Below are 13,922 nucleotides of genomic sequence, written 5' to 3'. Positions count from 1 at the left end.
GCAATGATACTGCAATATGATATCCAAAGTGGAAATGTAAGTGCAGAAATAAAAATGTAGGAGAATCTCCATAGGCAGGAGATCTGTAGGTTAGTTTCAAATTTCTTATTAAATTCTGTGAGCTTTTAGGCAAATCACTTTCTGTCTGAAAAGTTAGGATCTATCTGTAATTTAATAATTATGAAATATTTGTTAAGTTTCAAGTTTATTCTAGGCAATTTTTGAGGCAAGTAGCTGTCAAAATATGTTTTGGACACAAAAATCCCTTTCCATCTCTAGATTTTATTACCTATTACTAAGGTTTTTAATATTTTAACCTGCTAAATCCACATTTCAAACAAAATTCAATGAGAATTACAATATACAAACCAAATCTATGCAGTGAAGCAGGGATAGAGGGCTTGGTCTCCATCTGTTTGACAACACCCCCCCACCCACCAAACATCTTCCTTCACTACTTCCAAATAACTTTATGGTTTAGTCAATTACCATTTAATTTGAACTTGACTTGCCTAGGCCACTATTAGTTGACATTAGCTTAACAGAGGGAAAATTGTAAATAAAGTAGATGTAATAATTAAACACCTACATCATTCCCTCATTCTGGATCTATCAGTGATTTCATACTTTGACTATATCTAAATTATCTGTTTTTCCTGGACTTCAAGGTGGTCTTTAGTTCTGCCCTGCTTTCCATGGGTTAATTAAATTTCCTACAATGCTGAGATGTTTATATTGGTTTCCTCCTGTCCTGTGAAGTTTGTACTGATTTCTGCCACAATAAATTTGATTAGACGAACCCATTGTTTCTTGAGTGTCATCTCTTTTTCTTTTTTCCTCTCAGATCAAGTGTAGTTCCATTCTTGACTTATGTTTTTAACTCCATTGCTTGTTAAACTCAATGAATTAAGCACTATATTATATATTGCTTTGTCGTACTTACCATTGTAATTCTCTTGATTGCTATGTATAATCCACATGAAAAATTCCTTAATTTTTCCTATTTTTTAAACAAACTCATCTAAAAACTAAAAATAACCAGAAACCTTTAGACTTGCCAGGCTTAACATAATCCTCAAGATCTGGTGGTATCTTTATTTTGAATAATGTTGGTTTTCAAAAGGTGTTCAATTGGCCCACAATAAATGGTGGTGGCTGGTTAACTTAAAAGCCATTTTATTGTGAAGTACTGTGCCATGGATTAGAAAAATCTATGCTTCAACTCTGTTCACGTTAAATGTTACCTTCTGTGCCGTATTCTTTTGTTTGTTTGTTTGTTTGTTTTTGAGATGGAGTCTTGCTCTGTCACCCAGGCTGGGGTGCAGCGGTGCCATCTCGGCTCACTGCAACCCCTGCCTCCCGAGTTCAAGCGATTCTCCTGCCTCAGCCTCCTGAGCAGCTGGGACTACAGGTGTGTGCCATCACATTAGGCTATTTTTTGTATTTTTAGTAGAGATGGGGTTTTGCCAGTTTGGCCAGGCTGATCTCAAACTCCTGACCTCAGGTGATCCACTTGCCTTGGCCTCCCAAAGTGCTGGGATTACAGGTGTGAGCCACCATGCCCAGTCCTGGTGCCATATTCTTTGCCTATGCCTGGAGTATGGGCTAAGATATTAAGTCCTTAAGTCTATAAAGATACTCAAGCTTCCTTTACCCTTTGCACATATTGTGCCCAATTTTAGAGAAAACTGGGTCTGCAAATTGTGGTGTCAAAGGGCATAGATTTGATGGAAGATAGTGCTAATATTCACGAGAGTCAGCTTTGCTGTCTGGGTCCTAAGAAAGAGAATTTTTAGGGGTTGTTAGTGCTCTCAAATAAGAAAGCAACTGGGACAATTTACATTTAGATCTGAAAAAGATAGTGGAGACCTTAAGAACTAGGAACTGGTGAGGGCAAGGCAAATGTCTAGGTCCTTACACACCAGTAGGGTTTTAGCTCAAGAAAAAGAGTTTGAATCCAAACCAATGGTGAGACCAGAAGCCCATATATTTGGACTGGGAAACAGAGCACAGATGTAAAATAGAACACAAATCTAGGGGTAAAAAGAAATCCAGTACTCAGACCCAGGACCTTCGATGCTCAGTTTATACTGAAATAACTAATTTAAATCACCAGTATCAATGTCTTTTTATAGTTTCTGCATAATAATCAGAGCTTCTCTGAACATCTACTAAGCACATGATAATAGATGACATGTTTGCATTTTTAAATCTTAAACCAGCCAGTGTTATTTTTAAGTTTGTCTTTTAAGAGGATATTTGTATTTTTATTTTAAACATCAAAAATTACATCATTATTTTATTTCTTCTTCTACAAAGCAAAATTTTTTTTCATTCTCTATGTTTACCAAATGGTATAGATTATAATTTCAGCATACTTTTTATCCATGACAGCCTATGTTCTGAATGCAATAGAATAAAATACTATAGGCAATATAGTAAATTTATTTTTGTATACATAAGTACCATAGATGTTAAAATAAGTCTAAAAAGCTTTGAAAATGGATTTGCCACTTGTTAAATTTTTTGATAAAGAAATTTTGAGAACACATGAACACAGGGAGGGGAACATCACACACCAGGGCCTGTCAGGGGGTGGGGGGCTGGGGGAGGGATAGCATTAGGAGAAATACCTAATGTAAATGATGAGTTGATGGGTGCAGCAAACCAACATGGCACATGTATACCTATGTAACAAACCTGCACGTTGTGCACATGTATCCTGGAACTTGAATTATAATTAAAAAAAACATTTTTTTTTTTTTTTTTAAGACAAGGTCTCACTTTGTCACCCAGGCTGGAGTACAGTGGTGTAAACATGGCTAACTGCAGCCTCTGTTTCCTATGTGCAGCTAACTTTTTTTTTTTTGTGTAGACACAAGGTTTTTTCATGTTGCCCAGGCCGGTCTCAAACTTCCAGGCTCAAGGGATCCTCACCTCAGCCTCTCAAAACACTGGAATTACCGGTGTGAACCACCATGCCCAGTAAAAGAAATATTTAGGTATTGAGGAGACAATAATTCAATGGCAAATTAAATCATATTTTTAAATTTCCTAGAGTCTTATTTATTTTGAAAAACGTGATTTATTACTGAAAATGCATCTTATGTAGATAAACAAGTAATAATAAAGTAATTTTTTTCAAACAGCAGCAGAACTTTTGTTTCTGAAGAAATTTTGAAGTACTATGGTGGAAGTGTAGTTAAGAAATCAGTTACTAATGATGCTCATGTCATGGCAATTTTATTTCAGATCAATACTATGCAAATATAGACAAAATTTGTTCTGTAACACTAAGAGATGTTCTAGATCCATGGCTGACCATCTAAGAGTTACAGCGCTCACAAACCTTGGAGAAAGCCCATTCTTTACATACAAAAATACAACAAACTGTTTTCAGGGCCCTTTAAAATGTACAATGCACTTTCATTGTGTCCTTGGGTCAGAACTTCATAAAATTCTGAAAGAATGCATTATCACACTTACTACAGCAATAGAGAAACTGGGGCTCAGCAATTTAATTGATGTATTTCACGTCATGCTGAATTGCATGCATCCTATGCTCAGACTCTGGGTTTCAACTCCCAAGCATTATTTTCTTTCTCTCACAATAGTCTGCATCCATATCCCACGGGGCAAAATGTTGTAGAGGTGAGGTAAACTGTTATGGAAGAGCCTGCCAACAATATTCTAGACTTTTAAATATATTATCTGACCAATGTCACTTTTTGGGGTTCTCTATTTGTACTGACTGAACACAACTTGTGCTAACCAGAGTAGGTAACTAATTATTAACTAACTAGATGATTTGTGTGTGTGTGTGGTGTGTGTGTGTGTGTGTATGTGTATGTGTTATATTCTGAGCATTCCTAGATCCTGGGAATATATGCATGATGCAAATGAAATTTGTACAGCATTGAAAACTAAGATGTTAAATATGAGAAAAAGTTACACGTATAAATCTAAGAAGTCAGCATTGCAATAATCCTTAGGTGGTGTGTGCATCACAGGATGTGAAAGAAAGCATGAGGAGGATTCCTGGGGTTATGATTACATAGAGATTGTCAGTGTTTGAAATCCCATCAAAAGGCATGCGTTTTCTGAATGTATGTTATGATGCAATAAAAATTTAAAAATTCACTGTTTATTATTTTGAAAAGAAATAGGCTCTTTATAAACACTGTATTATGCATATTTGTTGGTTGGTTATTTAATATTTGAATATATTTAAAATGCCTATATCCCTTCCAAGTGATATACACACACATACACAACAGAAAAGAGCAAAATATAATGAAAGCATTGTACATAATATCACAAAGACTTAGAAGCGTTTTGGAGGGAACATGTAACTATACATCATAGACAAACCAAGTACTAAATGCCAAGGAAATTAATGTTAGATAACAAATTCCCATGTTGAGCTACAAATACTAATTCAAGGAACAAGACTAAATTCCTAATCTGAAACATAACATAAAACATTCTGAAAAATGTCTTGAATGTTGTAATGGACACAGTTGTTTTATACCTCCGAGAATGATTTAAAATTCATTCGCATCTTGCTGAGATATTATCTATCATATATAAGAAACTTAAGCCAAAAATGCCTTACTTACCAGAAAAACACCCTTCGTGACAAATGTGAAGCCAATGTGAAAATTCAAGATCTCAAGAAGATTGTGCTCAGTAATTAGATAGTTTGATAAGATTTATTGAAAACAAATTATAAACAGATAGGAAAAGAAATGGCTTTTAGTACTGAAGGTTGATCTTGTTCAGAAATGTACACACACACACACACACACACACACACACACACACATTAGATGGGCAAAAGTTTTGTTAATTGTAGTACTGATCCAAGATTTGACATTATAAATTTAATGTCTATGTTCCTCACAGCAAAACTGCCTTGCCTGTATATTAGTTTTGACATAAATGTGATACTTGGATTGAGATTTTAACACGTGTGATATAACAGAGTATTTTATTTTACTGAAGAATCAGTGTATTCACAGAAGGTGTTGTAAGCATAAAGCAAAACCTTGTGCATTTACAAAAAAAAAAGATGATGGTCTTTTGGGTTACCCTGTTTTGTTTTTTTTGGAAAAAAAAATTATTCTTAAAATTATCTCCTGTTAGCAAAAACAATGAAGAAAAAGACATTATAAATGAAATGGAAATGTAGATCTTATTTATCTTCAGTCTTTTTGATGAATTTGAGGGGAGTAAGCCTTTTTCTGAGCCGCATAGATGAATGAGCACTGGAAAGAAAACGTGAAGACCTGATTATAGCTCTTGGGACTTTTCTTAGCTCCTTTGACAAATAAAGGTGACACACCCCTCCATTAGGTTGTCCTTTTCTACCTAAAACACAGAGGTTGAGAAGAAAAGGAATCACAGAGTTGAACGGGACTTGATCGTTTATTTTGTTCACTCTTACCCACTTATCAATTCCTTCTGAGAAACATATTAAAATCCCATAAAAACTGTTTAAAATTAAAGTTAAGTTTTGATTATTTTTATTGCTGTTAGGTGGACAATGAGTGCAAAATACCTGAGTTCTAAATACCGGCATCCGGGGTCACTGCACGGCAGATTCCTTTGGGTCACTATCAAGAAACTGATAGTGTTCGGGTCTTATTTCAGGGGGGTTTTCTGATGACTAATTATTAAAAAGTGATACTTAATTACTCATGTTAAGTGGTTAAAAACAGGAGAAACTGGCTTCAGGTGTAGGAGAACTCTGTACTAGCTTCTCTAGTTTTCTATAAATTTAAAACTGTTCTAAAACAAAGTCTGTTATAAAAAAAGTGATTGTAAAACACATATCTGATAAAGGACTGGTGCCCAAAATGTGCATAGAACTCAACAAAAGGAAACAAACCACTTAAGTTTTTAAAAAGGCAAGAAATCTGAACAGACATCGCACCAAAGAAGATACACAGATGGCAAGGCCTGGAGCGGTGGCTTATACCTGTAATCCTAGCACTTTGGGAAGCTGAGTTGGGAGGATCACATGAGCCCAGGAGTTTGAGATCAGCCTGGGCAACATAGTAAGATGTATCTTTACCAAAAATAAAAAATTAGCTAGGTGTAGTGGCACGGCTGTAGTCCCAGCTATTTAGGAGGCTAAGCTGGGAGGATTGCTTGAGCCTGGGAGGTTGAGGCTGCAGTAAGCCATTATTGTACTACTGCACTACAGCCTGGGCAACAGAGCAAAATATTGTGTCAAAAAAAAAAAAAGAAGAAGAAGATATACAGCTGGCAAATAAGCATAAATTAGCATAAAAATAAGCATCATTTCTCATCAGGTATTTGCAAATTAATACAACAACGGGATACCACTACAAACTGACATGACTAAAATTTAAAAATTGACAATGCTAACAAGGATGGGGAGCAGGAACTTTTATTTTTAATGGAAACTCACAATGGTGCAGCTTATTGGTATTAATCTAAGTGAGTTGGAAACTTATGTCCACACCAAGTCCTCCACCCAAATTGGTATAACAGCTTTATTCATAGTTGTCAAAATTTGGAATCGACCAAGATGTCCTTCAATAGTGAATGAATTTAAAAAACTATGGTACATCCATACAATGAAATATTCTTCAGCAATGAAAATAAAACCACAAAAGGACACGGAGTTATCTTAAGTGCATATTACTAGGTGAAGGAAGTCAATCTGAAAAGTCTACTGTGTGAGTTCTACTACATGTGATATTTTGGAAAAAGTAAATCTATGGAGTCAGTAAAAAGATCAGGCTTTAACAGGAGTTCCTAGGGAAGGAGGGATGAGTAGATGGAGCAGGGAGGATTTTGAGGGCAGTGAAACTATTTTCTCTGATACTATAACTATATATACATTTCATTACATCTTTATACAAACACAGAATGTACAACACAAAGAGCGAGCCGTAACATAAACTATGGATTTTAGTTAATAATAATGCATCAATATTGACTTATCAATTGTAACAGTGTATCACACCAATGCAAGACGTTGACAATAGGAGAAACTGTGTATGTGTATGGAGGGGAGGGAGTATATGGGAATTCTCTGTACTTTTTGCTCAGTTTATCTATAACCTTAAAGCTTCCCTAAAAATATATATATATTTTTAAAAGCAGTTTGTTATCAGTAAGTTCTTTTTGTTCCTCACTATCAATGTCCTCTTTAAATATAGTTGAATTCACATTTGCACAGTGAACCAATTCTCTGGGAACTACTATGAAGTATTAAGTAGGAGCTTTGCCTGGATGTATTAAATAAAGGCATAAAGGCATAAAATATCTATTGCTAAAGACAATACCCTAAGTTTTGAATAATTTTTTTTTTTTTTTTTTTGAGACAGAATCTCGTTCTGTTGCCCAGGCTGGAGTGCAGTGGCGCCACCTCGGCTCACTGCAAGCTTCGCCTCCCAGGTTCACGCCATTCTCCTGCCTCAGCCTCCCAAGTACTGGGACTATAGGTGCCGCCACCATACCCAGCTAATTTTTTGTATTTTTTAGTAGAGATGGGATTTCACCTTGTTAGCCAAGATGGTCTTCACCTCCTGACCTCATGATCCACCCGCCTTGGCCTCCCAAAGTGCTGGGATTACAGGCGTTAGCCACCGCACCAGGACTTGAAGAATTTTTTTAATTAACAAAAATTAAAGAAATGTCATTTCTCTTTTTGATTGAACTCTCTTAATCATTGATTTCAGGGAAGATTCATATTGACTTATGATTCATGTTAAGCTTGTATGAAGGAGAAGAGAGCTTTGTTACTTATCTAGAAATCATGCATCATATATTATTGGTATTTTTATGTTTAGCGTCATGTTGATGATACCATTTGTACTAACCATTTAATTATAATCTTGGGGCTGGAAACATGCTTAATTCCCTCTGACACCTTCCTGTTGCCAACATTCCTAATCAGAAATTTCATACATAGCGATAAAGCTATATGGTCCAATTTTTAATATGTTATATAAAGATTATTCCAACATGAAAAATGTAAGAATGCCTTATATTTTTAATAATATATAGGAAGAACAAAAACACCCAGCTGACAAATATAAATGAATGTACATAGATGTTTCTATTAAAGGACAATTTACTATCTTGAAATTTTTCAAAAGCTTGAGTGTGTGATATAGAACATACAGATTTAAGAAATTTTGAATAATAAAAATGCATTGAAGCTTACAGTTTTCCAGTATAGGTCTCATAGATAAAGCAATTGTTGAGCAAGAGCAGGACATAGAAACGATAGTGATGCAAAATAAAGTTAAAAACAAAATAGTAATCATGGTACTGGCAGCTACCACTCATTATTCAGTTTTCATTTGCTAAGCCCTTACATACTTTTTTTTTTTTTAAATTATCTTACAACTTTATGGAGCAGGTAATAACTGTTGTCTTGTTTTACAGATGAGTACATAGGCAAGAAGCTATGTTACAGGCACAGGCAAGAGGTTAAGTTATCTGCTCAAGATGCTACAGCTATTGAATGATGATATCAGAATTAGTACTAAAGAGAGCCCTAAGTGGTGTGTTGTCAGAGAGGAGGGGTTGAACCATTCCAGAGAGTACATGAAAAGAGCATATAAGAATGAGCTTACAATTTTAATTAAGTGCATGCAAAGGGACTGAGTGTATTCCTGGTTGAGGGTAGAGAAAGAATTTTTTTCAAAGAAGAACAAGTCTAACTTAAATGAGCATTAGAAGACATGTTAGCATCTGAAAGCTAGTATATCTTCTTAGGCCCTATTAACCTGTTAAGAACATGTACAGTAAACCCTCACTTAACATCATCAATAGGTTCTTGAAAACTGTGACTTTAAGCTAAATGACATATCAGAAAACCATTTTTTACTCATCAATGTTATAATCAAACAACATTAAATGAAATGATGTTATTTGAGGACAAGCTGTATGTCATTTTGCTTAAAGTCAGTTTCCAAGAGCCTATCAATGATATTTAGTGAGGACTTACTGTATTATATTTTCCTTTTCTGTTAGCTCTTAGGGATGAAGCAAATAAAAAGAAACATAGACAGGAATTGTTAGAAACCTTTCCAAACTTCCCCTTCCCTCATAGACCATAGACTCCTTCCACATGTCTGTACCAAACTTTTCCAAATCTATATTCAAATGCATTTTCTCTTGGAAAGTAAGAAGCATTGATTCTTGTTTCCTTGTATGACATCATTTCTTCTGACATGTTTTGAGTTATCTGGGAAGGGCAAGGGTCCCCAAGACAGGAGTCACCAACTGTAGGACCACTGAGGGATACCTGTCCATGGACTGTTAGGAATCAGGCCTCACAGCAGGAGGCGAACGGCCTACAAGTGAGCATTACGGCCTGGGCTCTGCCTCCTGTCAGATCAGCAGAGGCATTAGATTCTCATATGAGCACCAACCCTATTGTGAACTGCGCATGTGAGGGATCCAGGATGTGCAGAATCTAATGCTTGTTGATCTGAGGTGGAACAGTTTCATCCCAAAACCATCACTCCACCACAGATCTCCCCTGAACCCACATTTCTCCCCTCACCCCATCCGTGGAAAAATTGTCTTCCACAAAACTGTTCCCTGGTGCCAAAAAGCTTGGGGACTGCTGAGGAAGGGCACCCATGCACAAAGACCTGGTGCACTGGAGTCATACCGTAGGAGTAACAATAAGTTAACGTTTATTGAATACTTCGAATTTGCTACAATGTCTAAGAGATTTTTACATGGACAGTCTCATTTAATTTTCTTACCTCTTATTCTGATCATTTAACATGTGAAGTAAATAAAGCATAAAATAGTTTAATCTCTTGAGGAAGTCACACAAGTAGTAAGTAGAACTAGGATGCAAATTTAGGTATCTTACCTCAAGAATTCACATGCTTAACTGAAAAACCAAACTTCCCCTCTACAGACTGTGTTTTGTTTTGTTTTGTTTTTTGCCTCTTATATTCCACTTGTCTGCAAAAGCTTGCCCCATTATGCCTGCCAGTGCTGAATCAGTTAAACCAGTGTTATCAAGTCACCTAACTATGAATGTAGAAGAAAAATCTTAGGAGGGAAACTGCATTAGTTTTATCGATCTGCTTTTGCAGAATTGAAAACAAAAAGCCATCTTGAAGTACCTCAATAGAATTATGGTTTCCCTTGTGAGAATTTACTGTGTTGTCATTCTGATTTGTTCTCTTCTAAAGAAGGAGCACAGAAAAAATTATTAGGTGCTAAAATAGGCTGGCCCTGGTAAATTACTGACACCTCCTCATATCTTTCTAGGGTTTTGTTTCCCTCGACGCATGCTAACATTACTCATGCTGCACTTTAACAAATTATAAAAGGTTTATTCAGATTTACTTTTTTTTTTTAGATTGAGGCCATAAGACATCAAAGCATCATACAAATTACAAGTCATTAAGTGAGGTTCTAGGATTAATATGTATTTCAGAGTATAGCTTTTCTTTATTTCTTCTCTGCCTTGAATCCATCTCTGTTCATGAGACTATTGACTATGATCTATTATGCATCCTAGTTAGGCAGTGATGGTATTGAGACTCAGATGGTGAAATATTACTGCTTTTGGAGAAGACTTTCTGGATGCAAAATACAATATATGTGATTTAAGTATATATTACACATATATATGCAATATATGCTATACATATTTGTGTGTATATATATGTCTATATATGCACACAGACAGACACAAACCCATAAACACACATGAGAGAGAGATTTCAGAGCCTAATGTAATGCTTGCTGCAAGTCAAACGTCTTTGCACCAATCAGTTTTAGTGCTTTTTTTCTGAGAAATGTGTTTAGGAAAGGTAGCAATTCAAATTCCCACATGTTTAAGTCAATCTAATCCTCTCTAAAATGTACATTTCTCTAAGCAGTTTGAAGAAGAATTAGCCCCTATCCAAAAACAAAACAAAACAAAACAAAAGGTTGTATCCTAAATGTTTTACTCTGCCATCGTCTGTTCTATCAAGGGCACTTTGCCACTTTGTTACTTTGTCCTGTGAAAGAAAACTAGAAAACTTGTTTGCAGGCACAGTTTGCTGACTCCTAAGTCACTTGGCTTCAATGGTCAAGCTCCTTACATGCCCTGTACATAGCTTGCCCAGCTCTCACTGCTATTTTGGAGCATTATTTTTGCTAGATTCTGGAAGTCATCAGTTCCACCAGGAACAAAATATCAGGCCGAGGGGCCAATGCAGCCGCCGACTGAGGACTGCAGATACTCAAGGCCCGTATTCTGACTTGATGGGTCTTAATATGCCAAAGAGAAATGGAAGAAGCATCATTGCTTAATTGGAAAATATTGAGAAACACGAGCTTTTGAAAATTTTGTATCACATAATTTCTTTAAAGTTTTGCTTTCTTATTTGAAATATATTTATTCCTTGATGTCAAGTCAACCACTCCATTTTAAGCATTAGAATAGAACTGAAAATTGATCCTTGCTTAACTTTTTCTTTATTCAAAAGAGCCTCATTGAATACGGTCAGAGAGTAGTTTTGAGAAGAGGCTATGAAACTGCAAGTCTTTCCAAGCTGACCTTTCTGGTGAAGCAGTGATCTGATGTCACCAGATAAGAGTAAAACAGTTTATGCTTTGTGCTTTTAAAATGGGTTATAAACGACGTGTTTGACTTTATTAAATTAACTTTTCTTTTCTAACAAACACCATCTGTTTAAGCTTGGCAAGTCTTCCACAGGAAAAAATTAAAAAAATATGTATCCTGAAATAGAAAAGAGAGTATAACTTTTTCCTTCTTAATTGACCCTGGTAATTTACTAAAGTTAGGTTATGCTGGCTCAGAAATAGCTTGTAAGTTTGCAGAACTAATTTAGTTATTTAGTAAAAAAGTTTGTAAAGATTTAGAAACTTTATTTGGAAAGCCATTTCACGTCCATTATCTTATTTAATTTTCCCAACAAAGGTGAAATACTAATGACTTTAGCATTCTATCCTCCCACTTTTAGACTAGCAAATAGAGGAAGGGATGTTGCAGTTTTTTAAAGATGATATAGGGAGCAATGATAGAGGTGAGTCTTAAATTCAAATTTTCTGGCTACCAATTCCATATTATCTCCATTCTACTACAGTTCGTAGGCAAGTGAAAATGACATGAGCTTTTCTGAACACCATAAAGATATGACCTTTAGTGACCTGGAATGCAGAGTTGGATTAAGAAGTATTAGCTGCTCCACAACCAAGATCTGTGCAGCACTTTCTGCACTCCACTAAGGAACAGGTAGAAATGGTGAAGGGATAATATGGCTGAGCAAGCTGCCCTCAAATGGAAATTTGCTGAGACTACGTGATGGAAATAGCCCAACCGTTTTGAAATGTTTTGACCAGTAGCCTGGATAATAACAATCACAAAAGAGTCAGCAAATGTAAAATCTACAGCTGCTCAGGATTTTGATGAGATGACTTCTTTCAGCATCATCAATTATTAGGGATGATCAGAATCCACTTCTGAGAGAAATGATGCTGAAACTAAATGAAATTAGGAGCAGGCAAAAGGGCAGTTCAGATGAAAGGAGCAATCCGTGGTGCTATCATAATCTTGATGACTGCTTGCTTAATGTATTTTACTTTGTAAACAGTATAAAGTAATTGTTGATGGCTTTGCCTGAGGTGCTTATGACAACAAATTTATACCTAGCCAGAGTTCAGTATTGCCAACATGGAGAGTTTTTGTCTCTGGGTCCAAAAAAATCTGATGGAGATACAGGGAGAACCAACCTCAGGCCAGTGATTCTGTACCTGTCTGTGACACATACTGGAAATCTGATTGGGGTAGGACTAAAAACTCAAAGATCTATTGTCACCCAAACTGGCATTGTGCTGATTCCCAATAAAGTATTTTCAAATTAAAGCTCTTCCAATGTTTGATGTTAAATGTTCCATTTGCATTTCTGAGTGCTGCTTCAGGAAGAATTGAAACATGATATATAGAAGGTCCTGGGTTCCCTGGATATGAAGCATTCATATCTTGGTTTTTTTATCTGAGTTTGCTGAACATTCACAACTAGCTCTGTTTCTAATTCTCTAGAGCATCCATAAAGTAATCTTTCTTTAGGTCCTTTGCTCCTCTTTCCAAATTCCTGAAAGAGCAACATAGAGCCCTGTAATAGTGTCTAAAATAGCCCAAGAGGAAGTAAAATGGTTTATATGGGTACAATCTCAGCTTCAAGGACAAAAGTATATTAATTAATAGGAGCATATTTCAAAGTTGACTTCTAAAGCTTGCCATTTCATTACTCTCTTGGCCAAAGTACAAAATGATGATAGTCTATATTATTTAACTACAATGAAATGGCCATAAAATGTTACTGATATTGAGAAAAAAAAGTAGATTAGCCTGTATTTTTTCCATCAGCTCCTTTGAAAGACAAAGTGCTACCATTTCTTCTTTTTGCTATCCATTCTCTGGTTCTTTTTTTTTTTTTTTCTATTCCCATTCCTCCTCCTTTTTCTTCTTTACTCCATCCCCTGATCATTCTACCTTCTCCTCTAGTTTCACCTCTCTGGACTTTCCTTTATTCTTTATATCTTTGTAACACTCACTATGTAGGATCTAGAAAATGAGATTTCATGTTTTTAAATGATTATTATATCAACTGGGTAATAATCTCAAAAGAAAAGCACAGATAGAATGCAATGAATGTTCAGAGATGAGAGAGAAGTCCATTTTAGCTTAGTGGTGGGGAAAGGAAAGGTCAGTGTAAGTTTGATGGATGGAGATTCTCTAAATTGAGAGTTAGAGTAAGGGTAAGATTTGGCCATGTGGGTACAACAGGACAGAGGAATTGCATGCACATAGGCATGGAAGTGGGAAAAAGATTTAATAGCAGCAATTAAGTTTGTTCACATGAGCATGAAATAAATGGAAAGAATGGGAAATA

This window comes from Symphalangus syndactylus, chromosome 9 (assembly GCF_028878055.3).
Source record: "Symphalangus syndactylus isolate Jambi chromosome 9, NHGRI_mSymSyn1-v2.1_pri, whole genome shotgun sequence".
Lineage (NCBI taxonomy): Eukaryota > Metazoa > Chordata > Mammalia > Primates > Hylobatidae > Symphalangus > Symphalangus syndactylus.
Note: the sequence above shows the minus strand (reverse complement) of the source record.